The following is an 11675-nucleotide window of genomic DNA, read 5'->3' as shown; positions in this document are numbered from 1 at the left end:
AAATAGCTTAGATATATGATTTGCAAATATTTTCTCATTCTGCAAATTGTCTTTTCACTTTGATAGTATCCTTTGCTACACAGAAATTTTTAATTTTGATGAAGTCAAATTTACCATTTTTTCCCTGTGTTACTTATATTTTGGGTATAATATTTAGGAAGCTGTTGCCTACTCCAAGGTCATGAAAACTGACATCTATCTTTAAATTTAAGAGTTTTATAGTTTTAGCTTTTCCATTTAGTTCTTTGCTCCATTTTGAGTCATTTTTTGTATATGTTGTGATGTAAAGTTCCAGAAGCCATTTTTACGTTTGCAAGCATCAGTTTTCCTAGCACTGTTTGTTCAAAAGACTTTTCTTTCCCTCTTGAATGGTCTTGTCACCCATGTCAAATATTAATTGACCATAGATATGTAGGTTTATTTCTGGTCTCACAAATCTACTCTTTTGATCTATTTGTCTGGCCTCATGTCAGTATCACACTCTTTGATTACTTTGACTTTGTAATAAATTTGAAATTGAGAAGAGCAAGCCCTCCAATTTTTTCTTATTTTTCAAGATCACCTACGATTTCATATAAATTTTAGAATCAGCATGTCTATTCCTATAAAAAAAAAAAAAACAGTTCAGGTTTTGATAGGATTGCAGTGAACCTGTAAATCTATTTAGGGATATTAACATCTTAACAATTTTAACTCTTCCCATCCATAAACATGGGATGTATTTCCATTTATTTTAGTCCTTAAATTTCTTTCAACAGTGTTTTGTATTTGTCAGTGTGGTTATATTACACTTCCTTGGTGTGGTAGTTTGAAATTATTTTATTAATCCCAAAAAGGAACTAGTCTGTTCCTGTGGGTGTGAGGCCTTTTTAATTGGACTACATCATTGACTTTTGACTCAGATTGAGTCTCCACCCTCTTGCTGAGTCTAATATAAAAGGAGATACACAGTGAAAGGGAGCTCCAACATATGTAATTCTGCCATGTGAGAGAAAGGAAAGGCTCAAACAGCTGAAGCCCAGGGAAAGATTAGCTATCTTATTGATAACTTACAGGTGAATTCAGGACAAAAGTAAAGCAGCCAATCCTGAGAGGAGGCCCAGTAAGAGAAAAGCCCTATGCCTGGTTGCCCACAGCTGAGCTCTGAGAGATAGGTACAGCCTGGAAGGGAAGACAGAGACCTAGGCAGAGATTGCTTCACGAAGTGGCAGCTGACTGGTGAGAAAGCATCTCTTATGGTGCCTTGAGTTGGACTTTTCACAGCTTGGGAAACTGTAAGCTTTTACCTCAGATTAATCCCCTTTGTAAAAGCCCACCCATTTACTGGTAATTTAAATCTGCAGTCCTTTGGCAAACTAAAACACTTGGTTAAATAATTCCTATGTATTTTGTTCAACGCTCCTGTAAATGGAATTGTTTTCTTAAGTTCATTTTTGCATTGTTTGTGTTACCTTAGGCAAAGCTATTTCCCATAGAAGGGACCACCTGATCTAGTACCACAAAGGAGAAACACATCTTTTAGTGAGAGGGTGATTTCCTACAAATGTACAAGCAAGGAACTGGGAGACTCTTCTCTCAAACCAGTTCAAAGTGAGAATGGGGTCTCAGATTTTTATAGGGAGAATAGGGGTTGAAGATCAAGTGATAACTGTAATGCATAATGCAATATGGGTGTTGACTCTGGAATTTTTTTTTTTTACGGGGGGATATGGGAAAATTTCTTAATACTGTGTTATCTCCTGGATGCAAAACTCCTCCTTGATGTCCTGTTGCATAGCCATTTGTCCTTGAGGGAAGTTACAGATTTCCTGGGGTATCAAGTGCTCCTGGCACCATTCTGTGGTGTTGGTGAGATGTTATCTTATTCCTGACATTCCTGGGAGTAGAACTGAGAAGGTCTTGTTATTGAACTTCTGGAGCTAAGAACAAAGAGTAAACTACTAAGATTAGGTTAATAGAAAACCAGTTCAAGTAGATCTGGGGCAGGTATTTGAAGTTTTCCAAGCTACTTAAGAAAAGACATTCTTAAAATTACATTTTCCAGCCATCATATGTTTTGCATATTGACCTTGTATCCTGTAACTGCGGAACTCATTTATTAACTCTAATGGATTTTTGTGTGTGGACTTTTTGAAGGTTTTCTATGTATGAGATCATATCATCTTTGAATAGGAATAGTTCTATTCCTTCATTTCCAATTAAAATACCTTGACTATAACTTCCAGTACAGTGCTGTATAGGAAAGTAGACATGCTGTGTTGCTCCTTATCTTACAAGGAATGCTTTTAGTCTTTCACCATTAAAAATGATGTTAACTATGGGTTTTTCATAGATGACCTTTATCAGATTGGGGAAATTCTTTTCTGTTACTAGTTTTTGAGTGTTTTTAATCATGAAAGGATTTTGTATTGTCTCAAAGGCTTTTTCTGCATATACTGACATAATCATGTTCTTTATTCCCCCTTCATTCTTTAAATATGGTGTGTTACATTGATTTTTGTTTTTCAAATCACCTTGCATTAAGAATAAATACCTTTTGACCATTGTGTTTTATCATTTTAATATGCTGAGGTAACTCAGTTTGCTAGTATTATATTGAGGATTTTGCATCTATATTTGCAACTAGATTTTGTCTAGGTTCTTGACTATGCTGCAGAAATGAATTTCAAGAGCATGTCAGGTGAGTTAGGCCAGTAATTTGTTAAAGTAAGGAGGGAAGAGAAATGGGAGAAAATAATAGATCATGGGTCCCTGGGAGAACAAGGGGCTGAAAAGTGATAAAGTGGCTAATTTACAGGCTGCAAGTTCCCATTATAGATTATAAATCCCCAGGTTTTACTTGTGTGGCTGTGATGGCAAGGGAAAAATAGCAAGAGCAGGGTGCAGAAGGCACACAGACCAGCACCAAGACAGGTACTGGGACAGGGTGAAGGCAAAAGAGTGCAAGAGCAAGAGTCTTGTGCTTGTTTTTTAAACCATTATTTCACTAATGGCATGGAAGGAACCCCAGCTGTTTGCTGTTTTGATTGATTACCCCACCCATCAATCCACAGGAGGGCCCAATAATAAGGCCTCCTGGTTTCTGAAGGAAATCTCATTCTGAATGGCAAAATCTTGCGATGGGTCTTCCAGCAGCCATCTTGGAGGTATTGATGTCCACATGGACTTCTCGCCAGGTTCCAGATCTTTCTATTGATTTCCTATCTAGGCTACTTCATAGTCATAAGGGGTATTGTGTTATCTTTGCCTATCTTTGGAGTCAGGTTAATACTGACCTCACAGAAAGATGCTTTCATTCCTTTTCTATTTTTTAAAACAGTTTGAGAAGAATAGTTATTAGTTACTCATTAAATGTTTGGTAGAATTTACTATTGAAGTCATCTGGTTCTTGGCTTCTCTTACTTGTTAAAAAATTTTACATCATTGATTCAGTGTCTTTGGGATGGACAGTTGGAGTTCCTTACTCCACAATATTTGCTTCTAATTGCCTCATAAATAGACTTTCAATGTGTATTCTTGTTTTGGTTTTTCATTCACTCCATTCCTGGAGGTAGTATGCTTTATAGATTCCTAAGCTTTTGTGAAGATGGGGAAGCATCTGATTCCTTTAGGTTCTTGGCTGAGTTGCATAAATGAATTTAAGTTTAGTTAGGCCAGTAAAAATAATTTATTGGGAAATGGGGGAAAGAATAGAGCTTCCTGAGAAATGGGACAGAAATATGGAAATACACACCGAGATTTGGTGCAGGCTCCTCCAGTCAGAGAGCCATGTGGCTTGTGCAGTCATCTTTATTAAAAGATTATCTCTCCTGTTATTAATCTTAAGGGGAGGGACCCCAGCTATTATTGGCTACCATACCAATGGTGAGGCCAATGGGAGGACTGTTTGGAATATTCAGAACCAAGGAGATGTCCCAGAAAGAGAAACTGGGACCTCAAGTTTATGCTCAAGGTCCCAGTGAGGTCTTGCAGCCATGTTGACAGCTGGCCATGTTGTCTGCCAGCCATGCTGTGGCTTGTCTTCCCCACCAAGGGATGGGGACTCACAGATAAAAGACATGGCAAAGGACAGAGTTGGGTTTTTAATGTTGGAGTTTGATGTGAAGTCTCAGGAAGTAAGCACACAGAAGAAAGAAAAACAAGCCCTGGGAAAGAGGTACCTTAGCCTGGAAAGAAGCAAGCCTTGGAAAGAGAGGAAACCAGGAAGCCTGAACCCAGGCAAACATTGACAGCCGTCTTGCCCCAACACATGGAAATAGACTGTGGTGAGGGAAGAAACTTATACTTTATGGCCTGATATCTGTAAGCTCCTACCTCAAATAAATACCCTTTATAAAAACCAACCAATTTCTGGTATTTTGCATCAGCACCTCTTTGGCTGACTAATACACCATCCATGTGTGCTTCCATATAGAGGCAGCTGGGACTGAGAAGATGTGCAGAATTTAGGAAGATGAACATGATCATTTTGAATTGTGTAGAGACACAGTCCTCTACAAGGAGACAAAGAAAGGGATATTAGAATACAGGTTCACTGCAGAAAACAGATTTGTATAATAGTCTTCATACATATATATTCTAAACTTTGTTGTAGACATAATCTGAAAGAACTTTTTAAAATGTTCTTCTGTCCCCAGGGAGATTGGTTTGACAATTGGTTCTGTCCCTTGTAGGATCTTTCTGTATTTCTCACATTCATTCATTCATTTTTCATTTCAATCATTCACCAAATGTTTATTGAGTGGGTACTGTGTGGCAGGCACCTAGTGTGAGGCAAAGAACATGCCTTGTCCTTTGAGATAGAAGAAAGTAACAGAACATTTTTGTTGTACTTGTTCTATTCAGTTATGAGATATATCTGTGACTTTTTGAAGAGACAGAACAAATTATAAAGGATAAAAGCTCTGTGAATCTGGATGATGTTGACAGCCCAGTGGGAAGAAAGCACAGGTTTCTTGAAGGATTCAGGCAAGTCAAAGGAAGATGCTGGTTTGGGCCAGTGGAAGCTGCAATTATATGCTTAGTGGGTCATCCTTTCATGTGTACAGTGAGTGACTTAATTGATTGTTCCTATCCCTGAGAATGGCAAATGCATTCAGAACTCAGAAATGATTCTGATCTTCCATTCTTCTTGATCACATTTCTCTTCTTTTGATTTAGTTTCTTTTGATTCAGGCATTTCTAACAAAGCAACCAAAACAGCAATATAGTGATAATAAGAGTTTTGTTGTGAAATTATTTCCTTATGTTTTATCTTTAGCTTAAGGCTCCATACATATCACAACTATTGATAGACTCTCTTCTGACAGTGTTGATGCCCTAAGCACAGAGAAGGCAGCCCCAGGCTGAGTTGTAAATGGTGACCTTTATCTTTGGATTTCACTATCTAATTTTAAGTAGTGTTCCATTCCATTTTCTTTATATATCCCTTTCTCTGGAAGCCTGGATCTTTGATCTGAATTCCTTGCAGTGTGCCCTTAATGGATTGTTGTGTAGTGAGAAGTATCTGGACTTTAGCTTTCGCTCTCCAGCTCACTAGTCATGTGTCACTGGGCTTCTTGGCAACTCCTTTTTGCCTTCAAACTTGTTTTAATTTGGACTTTGAAGTCAGATGCATTTGGTACAATTTCTGGATCTATTTCTTAGTTGTTTTGGTGATTTTAGACAGGTTTCTTTCTATAATTTAGGTTCCTCATTCATAAAATGGGGAGAAATACACTATATTGTTTTCAGATAATTTAATTAGATAATTACAAATAGCAATTTTTGGAAAGTGCTGCAAGCTGTGTATTGGTACATAAAATGTGCTTAACTAATGGCAGGAATCCTTGTGTGGTGATGGTTATTGTTATTGATATTATTTTTATTATAGACATTTAAGAGATAAACATGTAAAATGCTCACCTTAACAAAGTTAATGAATTACCTTTTCTTATATTGGAATGGGTGCTTCAGCTCTTATCTCTTATTTCCTAAAAATGTATGTTTTTTTTGCTAATATAATAATAAATCTTGCTTAAAAGGAGTAAAGAAATGTTATTCCTGTGGCAAATGTTCATTTTAACAGGAAATTCTTATGGATACATATTTAACCTAGTGTTTTTCAAACATAATTAATGCATGGATATCAATAAAAGAATAATATACTTACATATTTCCACTGTTGATTAAATTATTTTATTATAATTCTATTTAATATGTGTGAATATCAAACTAGACATAACTTCTTTATGCTTATGTAACTGTAAAAAATTATTAAATAAGACAAATAAGAATTTAAAACCCATTTAAATGTAAATGCTTTTCTTACTGCATGCAATTTTGAATTTACCATGTGATACACCTGTTTAACATGTGTCACCTTTCTTTTGATTCTCTCTTTCCTCTATATTTTAAAATTCCATTTATTATTTCCCTTCATTTGAGGGCCCCACTGTGATGGCATTTGGTCTTCTCTTGGCATGAATACATTATTTACGTATTAAATTTACCTGAAGTCTTTTGAGGAGTGGGATACATTGCGAAAGGATATAATGAAAACTGAACCTAGTCACAATATGAGAGTGTGGTTTCTCCTTGAATAATATATAAATATATATGTATTATTTGAATATATATATGCAAATACATGTATGTACATGCATATTCATTTGTTTATTCCTGTATATACCTACCTCTTCAAACTCCTCTTCTATATACTTTCTCTCTCCTGTCTTTCTGTTTGTGCTGTGGCTTACTTTCTCGGTTGCTTGAGTATTCCATGTATACTTCTGCCACACATATTTGCCCCTGATGTTTTTGCTTCCTGGAATGCTTTTCTTCTGCTCTGGGTCTACTTACTTTTTACTCATCTATGGTGATTTGAAGCTGTATGTATGCCAGAGAAACATGTTCTTAAAATTAATCCATTCCTATGGATGTAAACCCATTGTAAGTAAGACCTTTTGATGAGGTTGCTGTGGTTAAAGTGTGATCTACCTCATTTAGTGTGGCTCTTAGTCCTAATACTGGAGCCCTTTATAAACAGAATGACACACAGAGAGAAATCAAAAGCCATGGAATTAAGAAGCTGAAATCAATGAAACCTGGAAGAGAGGGGAGAGACCAGCAGATATTGCCATGTGCTTTGCCATGTGGCAGTGGAGCTAAGGATTGCTGGCAGCTGGTCTTCAGGAAGAAAGCATCACCTTGATAATGTCTTGATTAGAACAGTCTCATGGCAGCAAACTATAAGTTAATAAATTCTCATTGTTTAAAGCCAATCTATTTCATGGTATCTGCTTTGAGCAGCCTAGGAAAGTTAAACAGCCTCCTTCCAATATCTGTTTATATTACACTTCTCCAGAGAACCCTTTCCCTATTTACCAGATTAGATCAAGCATCCTAAAAAATTTCCTAAAAATACCTATGTATTTAAAGATATATTACTGATTGTTAGAACGAAAGCTGCACCTTTAAAAGAACAAAAGCTCACCCAGTTGCGGAGAAGAAAAGAATTTTATTAACAATCTTGCAAGATTGGACATATGACCTGCATAAAATGGCCAGCATACCAAACAACAAGAAACAACAACATTTATACCTTAAGCCTAATACACAGGTCCCTCCCCTGTTCCCCATTCATTGGGTACTTCAGAGGTTACAGCCTATCTGAGAGGTCTAATTAACTTGTGTGGGTTCCCTCTCTTAGTTACTGCTCCCATTCTCTACATTCCAGCAGCTTGGTAGTTGGTGCTACTTTCAAACTTGGTGCCACTTGCAAACTTAGCTCCACCTTTAAATTTGGTACCACCTTCAAATTTGGCACTGGAGCTATTAGAGCCCTTTTCCCTCCTTACTTTAACTTCAGAGCCAGTTTTAGCTTCACCTTCAAGGGAAGGCTAAACCTACCTCTTTCCTTACAAATCCCCTCTCTTTCTTTTAGACTCTTTTTAGTTTTCACAATTCAGTTCCTCAAGTTTTCTAAGAGCTTTCTCACCTTCCTCATCATAGAGATCATCTTCTTTAAGAGGGTACAGGTTGTTTTGTTTATACTGTATGGGCATTTGCTTGGTTAAAGCAGTCTCAATGAATCTAACCCTTGGGCACATGGAATGATGCAATATCTAACTGCTGTGAGTACCCCAGGCATGAAGATAAAGGACGTCAGGATAGACAGTGCCACCCCTTTCCAATTTCTAAACCAACTCTCTAACTATCCTGTGAGTGAGTTGTCAATGCCAGAATCTCTGCCAACTCTTCAGATAAGGCTGTTAAATCTTACAAGGCTTTGGTGATAGTCCCATCTGGGGCCATATTATTGGGGATGAATGTACAGCAACAATCACCAATCATAATACAGATGCCTGCTTTTTCTGCTAGTATCATTTCTAGGGCTATCCTATTTTCCCAGCCCATTCAGCTAGTAGCATCCAATGTTCTGCTATTCCCTTAACTCCATCCCTGGTATAATGATAAGCCTTTTTTGATTATAATATATATAATTAATCCAATATACATTTTGTTAATGGTGACCCAACAGAATAAGAATGACTCAAATCCTGCAACTACCTTATTTCTAGCTTTAAATTAATCTGGGATTCCCAGGGGAACCCCTATAATATCTAGATAAATTCAGTTAAAGGAACCAGGTAAACTTCTTTTCTTTTTCTTTCCCTGGTTTTTTTTTTTTTTTTTTTTTTTAATTTTTTTATTTTTTATTGACTTTGTAATAATATTACATTAAAAATATATATGTGAGGTCCCATTCAACCCCACCCCCCCACCCCCCCTCTCCCCCCCCCCCAACAACACTCGTTCCCATCATCATGACACATCCATTGGATTTGGTAAGTACATCTTTGGGGACCTCTGCACCTCATATACATTGGTTCACATCATGGCCCATACTCTCCTCTATTCCATCATGTAGGCCCTGTGAGGATTTACAATGTCCGGTGATTACCTCTGAAGCACCATCCAGGGCAGCTCCATGTCCCGAAGACGCCTCCACCTCTCATCTCTTCCTGCCTTTCCCCATACCCTTTGTCCATTATGTCCACTTTTCCCAATCCAATGCCACCTCTTCTATGTGGACACTGGATTGGTTGTGTCCATTGCACCTTTATGTCAAGAGGAGGCTCAGATTCCACCTGGATGCTGGATGCAATCCTCCCATTTTCAGTTGTAATCACTCTAGGCTCCATGGTGTGGTGGTTGTCCTTCTTCACCTCCATCTTAGCTGAGTGTGGTAAGTCCAATAAATCAGATTGTAGGTGCTGGAGTCTGTTGAAGCTCAGGATCTGGCTATCACATTGTCAGTCCAGAGATTCAAATCCCCTAAATATATCTTAAACCCCAACATTAACTGCACCTCCAGCACATTAGCATGAAAGTCTTATGAAGGGAGATCCCATCTGAGTCCAGATTCATCACACATAAACACCATTTCCAAAGAGGGGCCATCTGCCCTGGTAGTTAACCCCATCGGCCATGACCATAACTCCCATGGGTCTCTTTAGCCCTCAAAGGAACCAATATCTGGGGGTTGTATCTGCTTTATCTGTCTCTCTGACACTGCTCAGTTGTGCATGAGGGCAAACCTTCTGCCAGCCTCCAGACTCTTTTTTAGAAACTCGTAGCCATATAAACTCATTTCTCCTTTCCATTTCCCCCTTACTTTAGGTCAAACAGCATTTTAAAGTCATGGTATTTTATGTAGACATGGATATTCTGCTGATCCGCATTGAACCTTCCGTATAAGGTCATTTTCCAGTTGCATCATCAGTTGGTAGTTGATAGTGGTCCCTCGTTGCCAGGGAGGCTCATCCCCGGGTGTCATGTCCCACGCTGGGGGGAAGGCATTGCATTTACATGCTGAGTTTGGCTTCGAGACTGGCCACATTTGAGTAACATGAAGGCTGACAGAAGGAAATTCCCAGGCACAAAGTTGCTCTAGGCCTTGTTATTATTTTGGGTTTATCAGCTCACAAGCATAGTCATTAGTATCAGGGGCTCACTGTTGAACCCTCACTCCCTCCCGGTCCCCACCACTGTATCTGGGAGACTGTCGCTGCTCCCCTAGGGACCACGACAGAGCACCACTGGCCAGGAACCCAGTACCCCCCCTACTGTGGTTTTTAATTGTTGCCACTATGAGTATATCCAAACATTACCATGCACCCTGGACATATGTTCTGTACAGCTCCCTGTCAGTCATATATCACCTGTCATTGGTATCCCATACCAGTATCCCTCCATTGCCATTGTTGAAACACTCTGTGATCCAGAACTCCCCGAAATTTGAAGCCCAATATAATGTCATGGTCCCTTACTAGGGAATGGCATATAGCAATGAGTTTAAAGGATAGATAAAGAACTTGGATAAAGTTAGATAAAGATCTTAGATAAAGAATGTTGACTTGAAAAAATTCCACATCCTATTTTTTTCTTTTTTTTTTTTTTTTTCCCCCCCCCCCCCCTAATTATTCAGCTTTTCTTCACAGGAGTCCTAGACCACAGCAATGTATATATATAATATACAGCACTCCCACACATCCACCAGAAAACCTTTTCCCTTCCATAGTGATACTCTTACGCCCTATTCATATCATATTTACTTAAAGTGATGTACAGAGTCTGAGACATTAGCTTTCTAACAAGGTGACATCTGTGTTTACATTATGGTGCATACTTTAGGATACACAGTTCTTTACATTTTTAGTTATCCTATGTTTTACATTATGGTTTACATTATCAGTCTGTCATCTCCTATATGTTATGGTGTAATATTACATGTTTTATATCCATCCTTGTGTACTCTCAAGAAACTCCTCTCTTACCCCCCATTTACTTTGGTTCCACACATTTAACGTCCATTTTCCCTTCCATCTTGGTGCCCTCAGTGATAGCCAACCTCCGTTTCCTGAGGAGCCACTTCCAGAGATAGATGGAATAGTGTTCAGGGCCTAACTTGCTCAACTGCCCCAATGCCCTGGGAGCCACCCTTTCTCTCGAGGGATACAGTTCCCTCTATTGGATGGCATTAGTCCTCCCCAGGATGTGGGTCCACCCCCACTCTCACTACTTGGGTTTCTTCCCCATGGTGTCACCCACTCTGGCAGAATGAGCATTTAGACATTCCCCAGGAGCCCGTCCTGCATCAGACCCTCCCCTCCGAGCATTCTAAACAGGTAACCCTCTTTATTATATTTTGATATGATTTTCTCGGCATTTTACTCTCCACCAACACCTGACCCTCTCCTGGTTCGTATACTACCCCTCCCTCCCCCCACTTTTGGGCAACGTTACCCACCCGTCCCTCCCCAGCCACCCTCAAACCCGCAAAGCCCCAAGCAAAGGCAACCCCTTGCCCCCCTTTTATCTCTTCTTTGTGTTCATACTTACCACCATCTCGTCTTAAATTCCACCCCTGCAGACATCGGCTCATATCCTTCCTCCACCCTCCGATTTCCTGCAAGCCTATCGTTCAGTCTCTTGCTATCTAGGGCAGCTTGTTTATTTCATATCATTGAGGTCATGTAGTATTTGTCCTTCAATGTCTGGGTTGCTTCACTCAACATAAGGTTCTCAAGATTCATCCATGTTATCACATGTGTTTGTAGTGTGTTTGTTCTTACAGCCGAGTAGTATTCCATTGTGTGTATATACCACATTTTATTGATCCACTCGTCTGT

Source organism: Dasypus novemcinctus, chromosome 1 (genome assembly GCF_030445035.2).
Source record: "Dasypus novemcinctus isolate mDasNov1 chromosome 1, mDasNov1.1.hap2, whole genome shotgun sequence".
Taxonomy (NCBI): Eukaryota; Metazoa; Chordata; class Mammalia; order Cingulata; family Dasypodidae; genus Dasypus; species Dasypus novemcinctus.
Note: the sequence above shows the minus strand (reverse complement) of the source record.